Source organism: Myotis davidii, unplaced genomic scaffold (assembly GCF_000327345.1).
Source record: "Myotis davidii unplaced genomic scaffold, ASM32734v1 scaffold1373, whole genome shotgun sequence".
NCBI lineage: Eukaryota > Metazoa > Chordata > Mammalia > Chiroptera > Vespertilionidae > Myotis > Myotis davidii.
In genome coordinates this window covers 638,537-657,425 of record NW_006284614.1, presented here as the reverse complement: position 1 = coordinate 657,425, position 18,889 = coordinate 638,537, and the positions used below count along the sequence as shown (strand labels likewise).

General features: G+C 46.6%; 1 protein-coding gene across 3 annotated transcripts in view; it reads left to right on the top strand.

Moving 5' to 3' along the window:
* The window catches only part of KCNA6 (potassium voltage-gated channel subfamily A member 6), a 35,574-nt gene that overhangs the window by 10,716 nt on the left and 5,969 nt on the right, over window positions 1-18,889 (top strand). Inside the window, exon 2 of one of the 3 annotated variants that reach the window (XM_015572303.1) lies at window positions 11,063-11,296. The exons of the other annotated variants lie outside the window; for them this stretch is intronic. The gene's annotated coding sequence lies outside the window, so the exon portion shown is untranslated. The remainder of the gene's footprint in view (window positions 1-11,062; window positions 11,297-18,889) is intronic. 3 annotated transcript variants of the gene reach the window in all.

Genomic DNA, 18,889 nt, shown 5'->3' with positions numbered 1-18,889 from the left:
GGTGGGGGGTGGGGGACACTCCAGACTCTGAATAGCCACTGGGGTGGGGCTGGGCCACCTGCACTCTCAGAGAAAGGCAGGGTCCCTGCAACTTCAGCTTTGTTCTCTCAAACACACATTGAAAGGAAACATGACATAAAAAATCAACTCAAGATAGCTAGCTGTTTTACCAGAAGCCTCTTTGCCTAAGGATTCAAGCAGCATCTCTTTAAATAATTTCACTTACCACGTGATGTGATATGTAGAAATGCAATCTGAATATATCTTGTAAGGATAGAATGATATACTGGTAACTAGAGGCCTGGAGCACAAATTCGTGCACGGGGGGTGGGAAGGAGGGAGGGGGACACCGACCATGGGAGGTTGGCCCCACCCCAAGGAGGGATCCGGCCCTCGGCCCCCCTGGGAAAGGGGCCGCATTCGCTGCCACCCACTCCTGGTTCCCCATCCCAGCCTAGGCCCAAAGGCCCCGGTGGGGTTGGGAGAGGCGATGGTTGTCGGGCCAGGCGTGGAAGGAATGGACATCAGACACCATTGCCATCATCGGCACCCCACCCACCACTGCGCGGTTCCCTGCTTCCCCTCCTCCTCCTTCCCTCACCGCTGAGCTGCTACCATGGCAGGCAGGCAGCCCCAGGGGAAGGGAGAGGATGGGAGTGAGACAAACCCTTGTGTCGAGGGCTGACTTTCAATAGATCTGTGAGGGAGCTGCTCTGCTATGTACAAGACCCCGACCCTGAAGCAGGTCTCTATGAATGGTTTAGCACCAGGGGCCAATGGGGGCTGGCTGGCTGCGGGGAGGGGCCACGGGAGGTTGGTTGTGGGAACGCACTGACCACTAGGGGGCAGCTCCTTGCATTGAGCATCTGCTCCCTGGTGATCAGTGTGCATCATAGCAACTGGTCAACTGGTCATTTGGTCATAATGGTTGCTTAGGTTTTTATATATATAGATCTTTTTTAAAACCAAAATAGAATGAGAGATTCAGTTTTCAACCAAAATAGAATGAGAGATTCAGTTGCCCCTTCCCAGGAGCACCAGAGCATTGGGAATGACAGTGCTGAGGCCACGGAGGGACAGAGTATGGGAGCTGGAAGGAGCCGTAAATGCCTCCCTCATGGAAGCAGAATCTGAGGCCTGGAAGTGGGATGCTAGCCTCCCCTCACACAGGCGACAGGGCAAGGCTGAGTCTAAGACTGTTTTCTGACTCTGAAGTCAGAATAATTTTTCATAGAAAACAGAAACCTAGGGATTATTTAACCATTTTTTAAAGCCAACTTTATCCATTTCCTACCCAACCAAACTCCTCACTCGCGCTGCCCAAGGAAATGGTATTCAGTGCTTTTGTATTTCATCTCTTCTCCCTGACTTTCCTGGGCACAGAGGCAGTAGGCCTGGCTAGAGGAATCCTTAATCAGATAACCAGCTGCTGGATGTTGGAGGAAGGATTAATAACTGTCCCTCAGTCTAGATCAGTGGTCGGCAAACTCATTAGTCAACAGAGCCAAATATCAACAGTACAACGATTGAAATTTCTTTTGAGAGCCAAATTTTTTAAAGTTAAACTATATTGGTAGGTACATTGTTATTAACTTAATTAGGGTACTCCTAAGCTGGCCTTTGCTAAAAACGTCCTCATTTTATAATAATAATGAAGCCACCAACACAAAATAATTACAATTCTTAAATTGATGACAAAAATACCTGTAGGATTTGCAGCTGGTTGGAAAAATACTGGTAACTTTATGCTTCAAGTAGGTACTTTTGTCACCTGCGCGCGCTTTGCGGATGTGACTAGCACTAACCACTGCACAATGAGACTGCTGACTGACTGGCTCACTCACCTCGTGCATGAATCTTGCATGCCTCCCCCTCGTGCCTCCCCGGCACTGCACATCCTACAACCCGCCTGAGCCGCATCTCCCATCGCCCAACCCAGGGACACCCCCCACTTCTTCTAACGCCACTTCTTCAAAATAGACTCGCCCAGGCCGAAAACCGACTTCTGCGCATGGGCCACGAAGTTTCAATCGCACTGTACATGCACGCCCGTATATGGTATTTTGTGGAAGAGCCACACTCAAGGGGCCAAAGAGCTGCATGTGGCTCGCAAGCCGCAGTTTGCCGACTACTGGTCTAGACTCTAAAGAGCACCAAAGGTACCTGCCCTGTGCAAAGAGAGGCTGGGCCCGGGTTCTGGCCTAGGCTGCATGCCCTCAGCTCCCAACCTCACTGAGTGAGGGCCTCTAACCTTTCAGGCCTTTACTCTTTCTGTTAAGTGTCCTGGCGGGGCTGCGGGGCACTGTCATAGTTGGAAACTGGGAATGCAGGGATTACTCAGACTTCTGTGTTTTAGAGAGGAAGGAAAGAATACAGAAAGTTAGCATCTTACCCACGCACGCTGGCTTCTGATGCCCGGGGAACAGAATCAGCTTCGAGGCTCTTCCCTGGCCTTTGTTGTCCTGGTAGAAAAAGAGAAGTCACTGCTGTGTTACAGATCTCTGTTATAAATCACAGGGAGAGCCAGGTTTCCAGAAGCCATGGTAGCTGAGCCGTAAGTCAGACAGGCGCTCCCCAGCGCTGTGGAGGCAGCTGACACGGCTGGGAGGAGGTGTGCTGGACACACAGCGTGTGTGCCACACAGGACTGCTCTCTGCGCTCAGCAAGTGCGAATGAGAGCCAGGCCCTCACTCACCGGCCAGACTCCGCTCCTGGTGGTCACCCTCTCCCATCTGGAAGTGTGCTTCTTTCTTTGTTTTGTTTTATTTTATCTGCATCTGCAACCTCTGATTCATACTTTCACATGCCTGCAGAATTCCAAGTAGCAGCCACAGAGCACGTAGCCTAACACTGTGCCGGCTGCTCCTGACACCAGGGCTGGGGTCACTGACTCCCGGCCCAATGTGACACAACATTATAAATACTGAGTATGACAATTACGTTTCACTAAAGCCGGGAATACATACAATAAATGTTGGAATATTTCACATGCAGTGCCGTATTTTTATTTTTTCTTGAAAAGCTATAGGTCTGGCCTCGTTGTTCTTGCATTTTGACTTTACAGCATCAGCCAGCAGGAGCTGAGCGCAGCTGCCCCTTCAATGGGGTGTGGGCTATCTCTAGCCCCGCGCCCACTGAGGCCAGGCCATCTGTCATTTCATGAGTCCACAGTTGTTTTCCTGTCGGTGGGAAACACTTCCCTCTGTGCGCATTTCTACTGCAGGTTAGAAAATCAGGCGGAAGGGCGCCATATTTAGGGCAGCTGCACCCGGCCTGCCACATCTGGTGACTGTGGACCCCGTGCCAGAGCCTGCTCGTGAAGGCCTTCCTGGGTGATGCCATTTCACGGAGTCACAGTGGACTGTTAACTGGGTGGAGGCAGGTGTGGCTGTTAGAGACAGACAGTGAGAGCAGAGTGAGGGCTGGCAGCCTGCGGAGGCACAGTCACGGCTCCCCAGGGACAGACTTAGGCGATGGCCTGGAGAGCATGGGCCTCGCGGGAACCGGCATGTGCTCAGCTATGCTCTCTGCCTGATGCAGAAGGCAGAGAGGTGTGTGATGCAAATAAGGATTTCTACCTAAAGTGATTAACATGAGAAACAGGCAAACTTTGGTGTTCAGGTATTTCCTTTATGAGGATGACCTCCTACGTGTGTGATGCCATATAATGAGATGTCACTCTGTTCCTGCCTGCAGGGCGGGGAGAGAGCAAGGAGCGGGATTCACAGGCGGGATGTGTGGCTTTCCCGGCGAACGGGTGGCCGCCAGCCACCAGCTCTGCATCTGTGGGCTGTCTGCTCCCCGCAGGAAGGTCTGATGCTCTTGTCTGCTCCTCCACCAGCTGGCCCAGGACTCAGTTCTTTCTTCCAGGGCTTCCCTACTGTGCTCAGAGATGAAAGGAGAGAGGACGTAGCTATTCTTGACCTGCTGTTGCCTTGGTACCTGATCCTTTTCTGGACATCTTGGGCTGAGGAGGAGTTTCTGATATATGGTTGCTTCTTTCATCATTAAATCCACTAAAAGTTAGAGCAGGTGGACTATGGGGAAAGTGGGAATAGCATCTAATTCTGGGTCCATCGCTCACCTGCTGTATGACCCTGAGCAAGTTGCCTGCCTGGCATGCAGCAATGTGAGCTTTAGTGTTCTTCTCTGGCTCATTGTCTTCATCTGTACAGTGAGATGGTTGGGTCAGACAACTTTTGAATTTCTGTTCAAATAAGTCTATGGATGCTCAGCTTATTCATTAAATGTACAGCTGGGTCCCTTGATGACTTGGCACACTTGATTACTTGGCTTTTGCCGCCAGAGTGATCTTTTTGTTGTTGTTAATCCTTACCTGAGGATATTTCTTTTCCTTTGATTTTAGAGAGACTGGAAGGAAGGAATGGAGGAAGAGAGAGAGAGAAATATCGATATGAAAGAGACACATAGATTGGTTGGTTCTTGCACGTATCCTACTGGGGCCGGGCATTGAACTTACAACCCAGGTATATGCCCTTGACCAGGAATTGAATCTGTAACCCTTCGGTCTGTGACCTGATACTCTAGCTGCTGAGCCACACTGGCTAGAGCCAGAATGATTTTTTAAAAAGGAAGCTGAAGTTACTAAAATTCCAACTTTACACAGAATCACTGAATTTCAGAGCTCATCTTCTCCAGCCTCTTATTTTTTAGACAAAGACCAGAACTTAACACTTAAAAAATATACTGAGCAGTTTATAGCGCCGTTTTGAAAGAGATGTAAAGTTTTTATGTAACACATTGCTTTGCTCTTACTTTCCCTCCCTCCTGCCTGCCTATTTTTCTTTGATGAGGTCCATCTTAGTTATTAAGTGATTCCAGATCTCTTCTTACTTTAAAGTTGCAAAATAAACATTCCTTGGTTTCAGTTGTGTCAGCACCTTGGCCTCATGATTGGAAAAATGTTGGGCACAGAAAGGAAAGGCATTTCTATCTTAAAGCAGCAGGAGAATGCAGATCGGTAGGGGTGCTAACCAGTATTCCCTGGGGCTCTGGCTCCCCACTGCAATGGAGTCTGTTAACAGACAAAGGGTAAGAAAGTTGGTACAATTTGTTTGTATCCTCAGATAGAGTAGAAGCTGGCTCTGCCCATTTCTGGAAAAGAGCAGTGACTCCTCTCCCCGGGCCACACAGGGGGCAGGCATTGAATTAATGGCCCCTTGTGACCCGCAGTGGCCCTGGACCGAAAAGGCTCAGCTGGATAGAAAGTATCTGGCTCTGCAGGCCCAGGCCAGGATCCCCTCTGAGCCGCGTCCCAGTCCTGCCCGGCTGTACCAGGTCCCAGTGCTTTTTGGTGTTCGGTCACCCCCCTCACCCATTCAGCGTCCCTTCCTCCTGGCAGCGCAGGCTGCTGAGGCAGCAGGCCCTGGGAGGGATGGAGAGCCCTCTGGGCTGCTGAGGCACTGCCACACCTTGAGCCAATTGCCTGAAATAAACATTTTATTTTCTGACTTTAAAGAGTTAGGACACTTCAGAAAAGTATAAGGAAAAGCAGTGAAAGTCCCCATGACCTCACAACCAGAGACATTCAGTGTTTGCATTGTATTGGGTTTTTCTTCTGGATTAGCTCTGTATCTACATCCCTAGAGAGATCATATTGGATTTTATTTTAGAAACTTTATTTAGAAACTAAATTCTGCTTACAAAGGTATAATTGCTCTAATTCATAGGTTGCTATGTATCTACATCCCTAGAGAGATCATATTGGATTTTATTTTAAAAACTTTATATTATGTCTCTAACTTTCTCAAGCATTTACTTATTACATAACCATCCTATAGATCAGTGATGGCGAACCTTTTGAGCTCGGCATGTCAGCATTTTGAAAAACCCTAACTTAACTCTGGGGCCGTGTCACATATAGAAATTTTTTGATATTTGCAACCATAGTAAAACAAAGACTTTCATTTTAGATATTTATTTTATATATTTAAATACCATTTAACAAAGAAAAATCAACCAAAAAAATTAGTTCTCGTGTCACCTCTGACATGCGTGTCATAGGTTTGCCATCACTACTATAGATGCACCATTAGTTTGGTAACCTAGTCCCCTTATTGGACATTCAGTTTATTCTTCTAAAACTAAGTGATACTGCCATGACCATTGTTAGCATGGATACTTGTTCACATGTATGACTATTTCCTTAGGTTGTATTCCTATGAGAGTCAAAAAATACGAACAAATTGAACGAATCACTTTCTAGACTTCAGCTTCCTCGCCTACCATAAAATAACAGGAGCTACAGCAACTGAGAGCAGCCATCACCTCTCGGCATACACGTGCCAGGCACACTGCTGGGACCTCTGCATCTACTAACTCTCTTAATCTTCCTGCAGCCCCGATGGTGTTTCCATTTCACAGGAGCTGCTTGCCCCAATCATGCAGCCAGTGAGGAGGTGGTGGGATTCAACCCAGGCCTCTGGTTCTGGAACCCTAGCTCTGAGCTGCTGTGCTAACGCTGCCCTTATGAGAGGAGAGAACTAAGTCGAACATAACCTTCAGGGCCCCTTTCGGTCCTAACATATCTGCCTTCTTCACTTCTACACTTGCGATGTTTCCAAGTAACACACTTGCCTGGTATCTGGCTCCTTTAATCCTCTTCATCCCCCCATTTGTGTGTTTAATGAGGTTGCGGTCTCTGTGTGTGAGTGTGAGTTGTGTGTGTGAGTGTGAGTGTGAATGTGTGTGTGAGTGTGAGTTGTATGTGTGAGTGTGAGTGTGAGTATCAGTGTGAGTGTGAATGTGTGTGTGTGTATGAGTGTGAGTGTGAATGTGTGTGCGAGTGTGACTGGTGTGTGAGATTGTGAGTGTGATGTTTGTGAGAGTGTGAGTGTGTATGTGTATGAGTGTGAGTGTGAATGTGTGTGTGAGTGTGAGTGTGTGTGTGTGAGTGTGAGTGGTGTGTGTGATTATGAGTTTGATGTTTGTGAGAGTGTGAGTGTGTGTGTGAGTGTGAGTGTGTGTGTGAGTGTATGTGCTGTGTGATTGTGTGTTTGTGAGAGAGTGAGTGTGTGTGAGTGTGTGTGTGTGTGTGTGTGTGTGTGTTTATATAATCTTATGAATAGGACAGAGTCAGCAAAGAGAGTGTGAAGCAGGAAAGCCTGGACAATCCATGGGCTAATCAATAAAACACTGGTAACCTGTGCTGTTACTTATAGGACACTCATCATGGTTTCTTTTTTATCTTAAGGCTCTCAGACTCTTTGGCTGGGAAATTTGTCATTTTATAATTGGACTGTCCCCAGGGGAGCAGGAGTGAGATTGGATGTGGCCATCTAGTGCCACCTTATTCCAGAAGCACACGTCTGCACACATCATCTAAGGAGGCCCCCTCCCCTGAGCTGCTGCTCTGCCCTGCTGCCAAGAGCATTGCTGGGCATCACTACTCATCCTGCAGGGAAGGGGAGCACTGACGGACTTGCCCCTGAATGACATGTCCATGCTGTTTTCAGGTTGCCGGGCCTCCGGGAAATTCCGATTCACTGGATCTGAGAAAAGCCAAGAAGCTGCTTTTTAAAGATGTGCTCCCAGTGATTTATCTTCAGGAAGCTTGGGGAGTCTGGGCAGTAGGTCTGAGCCTTCCCAGGGCATCAGAATCACCAACAAGTATTTTTTCTTTTTAAGAACCACTTTCTACCCCCTCTGCTGTCTTATCTTACTCCTCTCCCGATTTGAATAATTGACCTAGGGTGGGGTCCAGGTGTAGCATTTTTTATAAAAGCTCCCAAGCGATTTCAGTGTGCAGCCAGAGCTGGGGACCACTAGTCTAAGAAATTCTGAGGATGATGATAAAAGAGCTTGCACTTCACATTTTACAAATCTCTTTCACGGTTGAACATCATAACAATCCACTAAGGTCAGTAGAGCAGACATGCTTGCCTTGGGCCCAGAGAGGTTGATGGAGTTGCCCAAGGTTGCACAGCTTCTCCCTCAGTCAGCAGCAGCTGTTCTCTGCCAGCCCAGGCCAGTCCTGCCAGGCCTTTTGGAAAAGAGCATCTCCTACCCCCTGAAGACCTTCCAGAATGAAATCACCTTAGCTCCCATCAGCTGCCTCTCCTAGTGCTGCCACACAGGAGGCCCTTCCTTTTCATTCTCAGCCACATCCCTTCTACTGCAGGGAGCCGCTTGTGCAAAGCACAGTCTGGTTTTTCTCCAAAACGCCACCCCACTTCGCAGCTAGATAATGGCACCTGAGGACAGGAGGCCTGAGCACCAGGACAGTGCACGGCACCCATGGCAGCGGTCTGATCTGCAGCCCCAGACCTAGCGCCTCACCGCTGCCTGCTGCAGAAAGCACAGCCATTGCAGGAGCAAGGAGGGTTATCTCCAACAGCAACTGCCCAGGGCCAAGTTCAGTATCCTCAACTGTCACCTCCCATCCCGAATAATTTCTCTCATTCACCACCTAAACTTCTCTCCCCTGCAACCCCCTGCCCTGCCGCCCTGCCCCAAGTAGTCTGAAAGCCCACCTGCGTCCATCCTGTGAGGTGGCTCTGAGCGCTGGAGGCCCTTGCAGTGCTGCGTCCCCAGCCGGGACATCTGGAATGGATTTGAGCTTAACTAGGCAAAGAAAAATCTAACCAGGTCACCGCATGCACCCTCTACCATTCTCCACCAGCAGCCAGCGATTGGCTCAAACTCTCTCCTGATTCAAACCAAGGACTGTTTCCCTTCACTCTTCCTCTCCTTGTTCAAACCTTGTCCTCTGCACAGGCCAGTCCTGGAGAGGCTCCCAGAGACTGCAGGCGCTCCTGTCAGAATCCTGCAGATTCTCTCCCTGGGGTGCTGGGAGGAGGGACTGGAGGAGGCGGGGTTTTGCCTCAGGCAATGCAGGCAGCAGAGCTGCATGCTGCACCAGGAGGGAAGAGGTCAAATACTGATACCCCGGACTTCCCTTTATGTACCCATTTAGCAGCCCCCTGACTAAGATAGAACCACCACCCAGCAGATTCCTGCAGCAATAGCATTCTTCCCTTCTCCCAGGGCCTGCCCACCGTGGCTTGTTAGTTGCTGTGCTGGGTTAGTGCAGAGGATCAATCAATGTCCTTCCTTGATGACTTTTGATGTCCCACTCCCAATGACTTTCTGGAGAAACACCTGCTAGGAAGGCTGCCCCCGATCCCTGTGTGGCTTTTCTGCCAGGTGGGAGGATTGGAAGGAGGGAAGAGGAGGATGGGAATGACAAGCTCTTTTCCCCAAAGCAAAGGATGCAGTGGTGTAGTTTTCCATGGCCCAGAATGACTGGCATGGTGAAATTTTAGCATTCTGGTTGGATGTCATCAGATAGAATGGTTTTCAAAGGGTCCAAGAGCCCTTCACAGTCACTTCCTTAACTGCCCTGTCACCCATGAGGCTGGGCCTCCAGCAGCCAAGCGGGCACTGTTGACCTGTCCTCTGATGTGGTGGAGCGCTGAGGCTGAGGCTGAGGCGCTCTGAGCCTCTTTCCTAGAAGCCCCGACTTAGGACAGAAGGTTCTGGCTCAGCCTGGGCTAGTCTCTCTGTGGAAAACCTCCCAGCCATGGGAGTTGAAAGGGGTCTGCTCCACCATTCAGCTTCACTTTCTCGTTTTATAAATGAAAAAAAATCATTGAGGTCCTCAGAGATCATTTGATTGGCTCAAGGCCACATGGCTATCATGGCTCCTTTATGACAGAGTTGGTTCTGAAGTCTCAAGTGTTAGCTCACTTATTCCCTTGGCTGAGATGGGATACCTCTACAAGCAACCTCCTAGGAAAGCCTTCATTCAGCTCAGAGTTGGAGAAAATCACAGTAGCCAGGCACTGCATGGGGCTTCGTTGAGGGGAGCACAGGCGTCAACTGTAGTCAATGGAAGTGGAGGGGGTGGACTATGCAGTAAGTGATAGTGGGGCATGGAGCAGGGCTCCATGTGAGGCACAAAGAATGATGAATTCTTCCTGGGCTGGAGGCAGTCAGGGAGGTTTTCCAGACAAGATTACTAAAAGGAAAATTCTGAATAGACGGAATGGCTTGAACAAAAAAAAAGCACGGAAGCCTGAAAACAAGCTGATGTGTTCAATGAACCAGAAATTTTGGACACATGAGGAGGGAGAAAGGATGCAGGGAAGGCTAGAAAAATTGGCTGGACTCAGATTGGGAAGAGCCGGAAGCTGTGAGAAGTTGGATTCATTCTGAAGGCCGAGGGAGAAAGCAAGAGTGTTAAATCACGGGCTTCTCATGCTCAGATCCCATTTTGAAGTGATCCTTCTGGCTGACGTGAGACTAGGAGTGGGAAGGAGAGGGTGGAGACCCCGTGGGAACAGTGGCTGGCATCGCCATAGCGGGGAGAAGTGGTTCAGTGTAGTCTGGAGGAATACTGTATCACTGACATTGTTTATAATTGCTGCAACATGTGAAAAAGGCAGTTTTATTCTCGTTTTTAAATTCTCTGTGGACAATGTGCCCCTTTATTGCCTGGATGGGGCAGACCTCTCTCAATGCACTGACCTTGCTGTGCCACTAGTGGAAGAAGGCTCTTGCAGGAATCAAGGTAGAAGAGGTTACAGTCACTTATTGAGCATCTGCTAGGAGCTCATGGGTGGACGGGCTGAGTTGGGCCCTGAAGTACAGAGGTAGATTTGCAAAGAACCTTTGTATTTGAGGTATTGCTAGGCCAGGCTACAGAAACTGTTCTCTCCATTTCTCAACAGTAAAAAGCACGCATGTGCACTAGGAAGCATGGAGTGGAGGTGGGGTGGGGTGCGGTGCTTGTCATCATCTTATTGACCTTGGGGGTGTAGTGTCACAAATTCCATCCCCTTCAGCCATACTGGTCGCCTGTTGACCCTCTCTAAGAGGCTGCAGCTCTCCCCCAGCCCTCTGGGATGGGGCTGTAAGGAACAACGTCGCTTTTGTTCCTGGAACTTCCTCCATAAAATATTCAGGGCTGCCAGGAAATTGGCAAGTGGAGATGTTTGACAAATAGATTTATTCAGAAACAAACCAAAAAGCTTAGCCTGCCAACCTCTATCCCTCCAGGCTTCTATAGGAGCCCCTGGTCCCTGCCTTTGCTGTCTTTCAGGGTAAGTAGCAGCATTATGCCACTGACACCCCAGGTTGCAAATGATGATTGTGGGTGCTATTGCTGGAGAGCAGAGACTGAGGACGGCAAGAGCACAATGAACTGTGTATGATGACCAGGGGCTCAGTCACTTCTGGAAAGTGAGAAACTTGGTTGTATGTGTTTGCTATTGACCATCTGACTTTGAGCAGAACTAACTAATCCTCCATCTGCTGTACCTGAATTTCTTGAGAGGTATGTTGGGTTACTGTGAGAAATAACTAACACAAGATAATTGCACATGGAGTGTCATGTTATAGGTTAATGTGCGTGAATCATTTTATTTATATACTAGAGGCCCGGTGCATGAATCCGTGCATGGGTCCGAAGCAGCACTTGCCAGGCATGATCCCTGCGTCTGGCACCCTCCTGAGGGGAGTGGCCTAAGGGATCGGGTGAAACCAGCTCCCTGACATTTCTCAAGGGGTCCCGAATTGTGAGAGGGCACAGGCCAGGCCGAGGGACACCACTGGTGCACGATCGAAGCTAGAGAGGGATTGTGGGAGGGCTCCAGGGCATGTCCAGCCCTATCTCGCCCAGTCCCAATTAGGGCGATTGGGGTGGGCTGGCTGGGGAGGGTTGCAGGAGGTTGGCCAGCCGGAAAGGATGCAGGAGGGCTCCAGGGCGTGTCCGGCCCATCAGGCTCAGTTCCAATTGGCTGGACCCCAGAAGCAAGCTAACCTACCAGTCGGAGTGTCTGCTCCCTGGTTGTCTGTGCACATCATTGCGAGTGATTGAGTGGCCTTAGCATATCATTAGCATATTGCACTTTGACTGGTTGAACAGTCGACTGGTCACTAGCTGACCGAACACCAGACAACCGGACAGTTAACATATTAGGCTTTTATTATATGGGATTTTTATATATTTACTAGAGGCCCAGCATGTGAATTCACGTGAGACCCAGACCCCCGCCATGCCAGCGGGACCCAGGCTCCTGCTGCACTGCATGACCCAGACCTGCCACGCCACGAGACCCATCAATGCACCTCCTGGCAACCAGTCATTTGGTCATTACGGTGTTACAGCCTCTGGCCTTTTATAACATAGATAAGAAACAAATTATTTCTTGGAAATCTAGTGATTTCCTTGTCTCAGGTCTGCATGCATATGCTCATGTCCAGCTTGCACAGTTTTAGGCAGTGTTCATATGAAGTGGAAAATTTGCAGTTATCCAATTAACTTCAACAATGGAGTTGACTTTAATGCTTTGAGATTGCAATGATGCTGATTGGTATTCAACATGACTCAGGTAAGCCAACTAGTTGCTTTTGTATCTTTTTTTTTCAGCCTTGCCAAAGCAAGGCCTCCAAAAATTAGGTTGCCTCCCCCCACTCAAAATGAGAGAAGATTAGAAATTAGAGAAAATGGTAGTAATAAGGTGACTTCCTTTGCCTACTTTAAACTGAGGCTATTTTTACGCAGTTTTCATATACTTGGCTTCAAATCAGAGCTATTGTGGGAAGTTAGATTTTCTGGTGGTTATTTTAGCTCAACTGGTAGTGACCCCAAGCCCAGTAAAAGAATTCTTTCTGTGGTGTGAGATCTGAGTGCAGAATCCAAAGTCTAGACTAGATGGTTCAGTGGAAGTGTGTAGACTGGAGTCTGACATCCTGGTTCCATCCATCTAGATAAGTGATTTTGGGGGAATTATTTAACCTCATGGAGCCTCACATTCTTCATCTGTGAAATAGAGAAAATAATGTCTATTTAAAAGAATGGGTGACCTATGCCTAAGATAATGTATTTAAAATGTCTTAGACACAGTAAGTGATTAATAAAATGTAGCTATTATTATAATTAGACTAGAGGCCCGATGCATGAAAATTAGTGCAAGGGTAGGCCTTCCTTCCCCTGGCTGCTGCACCAGCTTCCCTCTGGCACCTGGGACCTGGGCTTCCCTCCTCCTGCCATCTGCAGGCACCCAGGACCCAGGCTGGCTTCCCTTCAGCCCGGCTTCATCAGGAAAGATGTCCGGAATGATGTCTGGAAGACATCTGGTCTAATTAACATATTACTCTTTTATTATTATTATAGATGATAGAGCTTAGTTGTTGATGGTCCTGTAATTAATGGGGTCCAGTTAGCTTTCTTTTGGTTATAAGAGAGTAAATAAGGCTGAAAATAACTTAATCAAAAAAGGGAAATTTATTAACTCATATAACTGTCTAAACTTGGGTTTCAGTTGGCAGAGATCTATAGAGCAAGGTGAAGCATGGGAGGTTGTAGGAATTGAATGACTGCTTAGTAAAGCCACCAAATTTAGTAAATGCCCAGATTAATTTGAGCTATAGCTCTAACTGCTGAGTTTTTGGAATTTATTGAAAAAAGCTGAATATAGGACATTTAGGATGTCCTGAGAAAGCCAATACAGAAATCAAGGCAAAATCATTAAATACAGGACTTGTTTTGTATATACAGGATTCTTACCAACCCTACTCATAAGGGTGTTTCCGCCTATAAAATTCTACTCATACCTATAAGTAGTGTTTTTACCTAGTACTAGTAGAACCAATTAATTTTATTCTCATATCAATTAAATTAACTATAGCCTTTGTTGGAGAATTCGTGATAAATCTAAGGTCCATGCTAAGTTACATGGAAATAATGAACTTCTTCAAAAATGAAATAAAATTGGGCTTCAGGTACAGGGTGATCCAGGAGGTAAACTTTCCCCCTCTCTATTATTGCAATTCTGCTGTTTGTGTTGGCTTCAGAGGGTGGTAAGATGGCTAGCAACTACAGACATATAGCCTCTCAGGTTCTGGTCCAATAGAAAGAGTGCTTCTCTTGACCCCCCAAAAATCCATGATCTGATTTCCATCAGTCAGAATTCCACCTCATCCTCTTATCTGGGCAGATTATTAGGCCAGGGGAATAGTATGCCCTGATTGGACATATCTGGGTTACATGTACATCCCTGGAGCCAAGATTGGACGTAGTTTTACCCACAGCACATGGAGTGAGCATGGGGTGTGGAGAGGGTTTCTCTGGAGGAATATTGGTGCTCTGTAATGACAAGAAGAGATAACACAGATATAAGGTAGCCAAAAGAAAAAGAAGAAACACCTCCCCCTAAAACAAAAATAAACAAAAATAGCAAATATACATCCAGGTTCTTCTGTGGCTTAGGCAAGAGAAAGATGGCATAACTTAGATAAATTAACACCAAAATAGGAGGAGGAACACATTCACAACTTTAGGTAAGAAGGTCCTGAGTCTATCTACACATGGACTCGCTGCTTCAGATTGTAAGATTACATAAATATCAAAAAATACTTTTGCATAATTCTTTTTGGAGAGTTACTAGTACTTTTACTTTCAAAATTGTAATAGCATTATTGTTTTGTTTTGATTATTAAAATAATGTATGCATGAAGGCATATGGAGCCAAGTAAAAGTCACCAATAATCTCACAATCCAGAGGTGACTCCTGTCAACATGTTGGTATAATTATCCAGATTTTTTGTGTGTGTGTGAGTTGCACATATAAAAGATTTAGTTAAAAATAAAATCAAACTTAAAATTATTTTATTAGCTTTTTAAATTTAATTTTAAATCCTAGATATCTTTTCATATTAATAAATATAGATTTAAAAAATAACATTTTAAGGCTGTATACATTTGAAGAAAAATACCCTAACTATGTACTCACTCATTATAAGCAATATGGTAATAATATGCTTACCTGTATGTGTTTATCTATTATCTAATGATTTTTTGTGACTAAATTCTTAGAAGTGGAGTTGTCGAGCTAACAATTTTGTATGGCTTAACCATTACAAACATGCCCTTCAGATCATTGCTCCCATACTGGGTAGGGTGGCCAGATAAAATATAGGATGCCTAGTTAATTTGAATTCCAGAAAGCAGTGACCACTTTTTTGTATAAGAAGGTTGCAAATATTCCAAAATCATCTGAAACTGCAATTTACCTGCAGCTCTTGTACTTTCATTTGCTAAATCTGACAACTCTAGGACTGGGTAAATCTCAGTTCACAAACCCACCAGTGTCTATGCAGCTTCATTGCCCAGCGGGGAGCCCGAGCCTCAGGTTTGGACAAATGTATGCACCCAAAAGTCAACCCTCCAAATTCTGCCCATCTTTAGGGATGTTAACCATCTAGTGGTGTTTGGATCCCTGCTCTTACTGCTGACCTCTGACCTACCTGCTGTGCCTTCACATGACCTTTCCTCTGTGCAAGCTCCAGTGTCTCACTCTTTTATAAGGACACCAATCCTTTGGGACCAGCCTCACTCTATGACCATACTTAAGCTTAATTACTTCCTTAAAGTCCCCATCTCCAAATATAGCCACACTGGGGATTAGAGCTTCAGCATATGAATTTAGGGACCATGAACATTCAATCCATAATACAAACCCTTCCAGGAGTTCTCTCTTTGTTGCTTTCAAACTCTCGCTAGGAGCACAGGCTTTTGAAAAACAAAAGAGGCAACCTCTGCTTCTGAATAGAGTCATAAAGTTTGTCAGTTGAACTCAAAACTTCAGGAAGAACTTGATTTAAAGATTTAGAACCTTAGTAAATTATTTATTTATTTATCAAAGTAATAAATTTGCTAAATAATCTTTTTGTCACACAAAAGCCACTTTGTGGGAACATAAGAAATGCACATGACATATATGTATTTATGCATAAAAAGACTGAAGTATATCAATAATAGTAATGGTCACAGCTAGCAATTACAAATATTATCTTAAATCCTCTCACTGTAAGCACCTTCAATCATTATTCCCATTTATCAGATGAGGTACCAAGTAAGTGACTGGGCTAAGACCAGCTCTGTGCAATTGCAAAATCAATGTGTTATTTTCTAGGTTGAAGGGATATACATGAATTTCAGTTTCTTTTTAACATTTTATGCAGTGCCTGAATTGTTTGCAATGAGAGAGTATCTTTTAGGACCAGAAATAATTATTTCCATCTTGAAAAAGGGTAATGCTAGTTATAGAAACTGAGAGACAAACAGACCAAAGAAATCACCAGCTCTGAATGAGTGTTTATGTTATCCAACCAGTTCTGAATAATGTAGTTGTGGAGGGGGACTGTTAATTTGATAGACATGAAATAGTAACTTGTTTAATTTGCATTTTTATTGACCACTAGAAGTCCAGTGCATGAAATTTGTGCATGGGTAGGGTCCCTAGGCCTGGTGGCTATCAGGGCCAATAGGGGCATTCAGCTGCTGGCCAGGGCCTTCCTTCATTCCACACCACCCCCTGGTGGTCAGTGCAAGCGATTGAACTCCCAGTCTCCCGGTTGAACTTCCAAGGGGACAATTTGCATATTAGGCTTTTATATATATAGATTATAACCTACACTTGGTGTTAAAGACAATGGTGGAATATTATTTGGCCATAAAAGAAGGAAATCTTGCCATTTGTGACAACAGGGATGGACGTTGAGGGTATTGTGTTAAGTGAAATAAGTCACACAGAGAAAGATAAATACTGTATGATCTCACTTACATTGGAATAGAAAATAAATAAATAAATAAATAACACCAAACTCACAGAAAAAGAGATCAGATTAGTGATTATCAGAGGCAATATAGAGGGATTGGTTGAAGGTAAAAACTTGTAGTTTTAAAATAAGTAAGTACTAGGATGTAATGTACAACATGATGACTATAGCTGACACTGCTGTATAGTAGATTTGAACGTTGTGAAGAGAATAGATCCTAAGAGTGCTCAACACAAGGAAAACGGCATTTCTTTTCTTTTGTAGCTATATGAGATGATGGATGTTAACTAAACTTATGTGGTAATCATTTCACAATAAATGTAAGTCAATCTTAAAATTATATAGTGCTGTATGTCAATTGTCCTATATAATAAAAGCCTAATATGCTAAGTGTTCCACCGTTTGACCATTTGACAAGTTGCTATGATGCACATTGACCACCAGGGAGTAGATGCTCTGACTGGTAGATTAGCTTGCTGCTGGGTTCCAACTGATTGGGACTGGGCGAGACAGGCCAGACACGCCTTGGAGCCCTCCCACGGACATTCCCCAACCTTAATTGTGCACTGGTGGGGTCCCTTGGCCTGGCCTGCACCCTCTCACAATCTGGGACCCCTTGGGGGATGTGGGAGAGATGGTTTCAGGTGTATAAATCCATGCACCAGGCCTCTACTATATCAATAAAACTGCAAAACATATATAGTGGTGGACACAAGGCCTGGAGAATATCCTGACAATTTTTTTGTGGGTGTCTACATATAAACCATAGTCCTCAACATGCCACATGCCACTTCTCCACCTCTCTGGGGATGCACAGGGATTTGGTGATGTACATGAGGGGAACAAAATTTTATCAAGCTCAAGGTTTCAAGGAATGCCAGATTCTCACAGAAATGCCAAGAATGGTTGTGAAACAGCTGTTGAGCCTAACTCTGAAAACAGTGACAAGAGCAGTGAGTATAGACAGGAGATTGAGAGGGCCAGTGATTCACACTGGGTCCAGCAGGAGGGAGGAGTGTCCAGATCGTGGGCCCAGATTTCCCCTGCTGATGTGGCAAGGTCCACGCTCTGAGTCTGCAGCCCATTGGAAGACATGATCCCTCATAGCTATTGCCAGAAACTGCTTTGGGGGCAAAGGAAGGAGTATTTTAATAATACACAAATGAAAACTCTCAGCTTTAGTTGTGTAATTGTATTATAATGCAGATATTAAAAAATTAAGACTCCCTTAGTTTGTGTCTGAGGGGAGTTAATGTAAAAGAAGAAACCTGATAGTCTTATCTATCCTATCTAATAATACACAAATATGGTAATTGATCATACCTTCACTACGCCTCCCATTGGCTAATCAGCATGATATGCAAATTAACTGCCAACAAAGATGACGGCTAGTTTGCATACTGCAGGCAGAGTGGGACAGCACCATCCCGCCTGCCCTGCCACCATCGGGGCCTGCTATTTGTGATCCTGGGGGGGCGGTCCCGTGTGCGACCAGACCCGGGGCATCCGGGCGGGGCAGCAGTGATCCACCGGCCCACCCAGGTGTCCCGTGTGTGACCTGGGGCAGCACCCCAACCCCCCAATCGGCCCTGCCCTGTGCGGGACCGAGGGCGGTGCCCCAATCCCCTGATCAGCCCTGCCCTGTGCGTGACCCGGGGAGGCGGGGCAGACACCCAGGGATCAGCCTGCCATCTGCCACCTGGGGAGTGGGCCTAAGCCAGCAGGTGGTTATCTCCCGAGGGGTCCCAGACTGTGAGAGGGCACAAGTGGGCTGAGGGACACCTCCCCGCCACCATTGCACAAATTTTTGTGCACTGGGCCTCTAGTATCCTATCTAATAATAGTATCCTATCTAGTACCCTATCTAATAACAAACATGGTAATTGACCGTACCTTCGCTACATCTCCCATTGGCTAATCAGCGTGGTATGCAAATTAACTTCCAAGAAAGATGGCGGCTAATTTGCATACTGCAGGCAGGCCAGAACAGCGCAGCCACCATCATGGGCTGCAGGCCGGCCCCAGAAGCCGCCCAGAAGCCGGTGATTGGGGGAAGATGGGGGTCCCCTGCCCAGGCCTGACACCTCTGGCAGAGGCGTCAGGCCTGGGCAAGGGCCCGATCCGGAGATCAGAAGGTGATGGAGGTTGACGCCTTTGGCCAAGGAATCAGGCCTTGGCGGGGGCGGAGCTGGCAATTGGAGGGGTGTGGAGGTCCCCTGCCCAGGCCTGACGCCTGGGTCAGAGGCATCAGGTCTGGGTGGGGGTGGAGCTGGTGATTGGGGGGATATGGGGGTCCCCTGCCCAG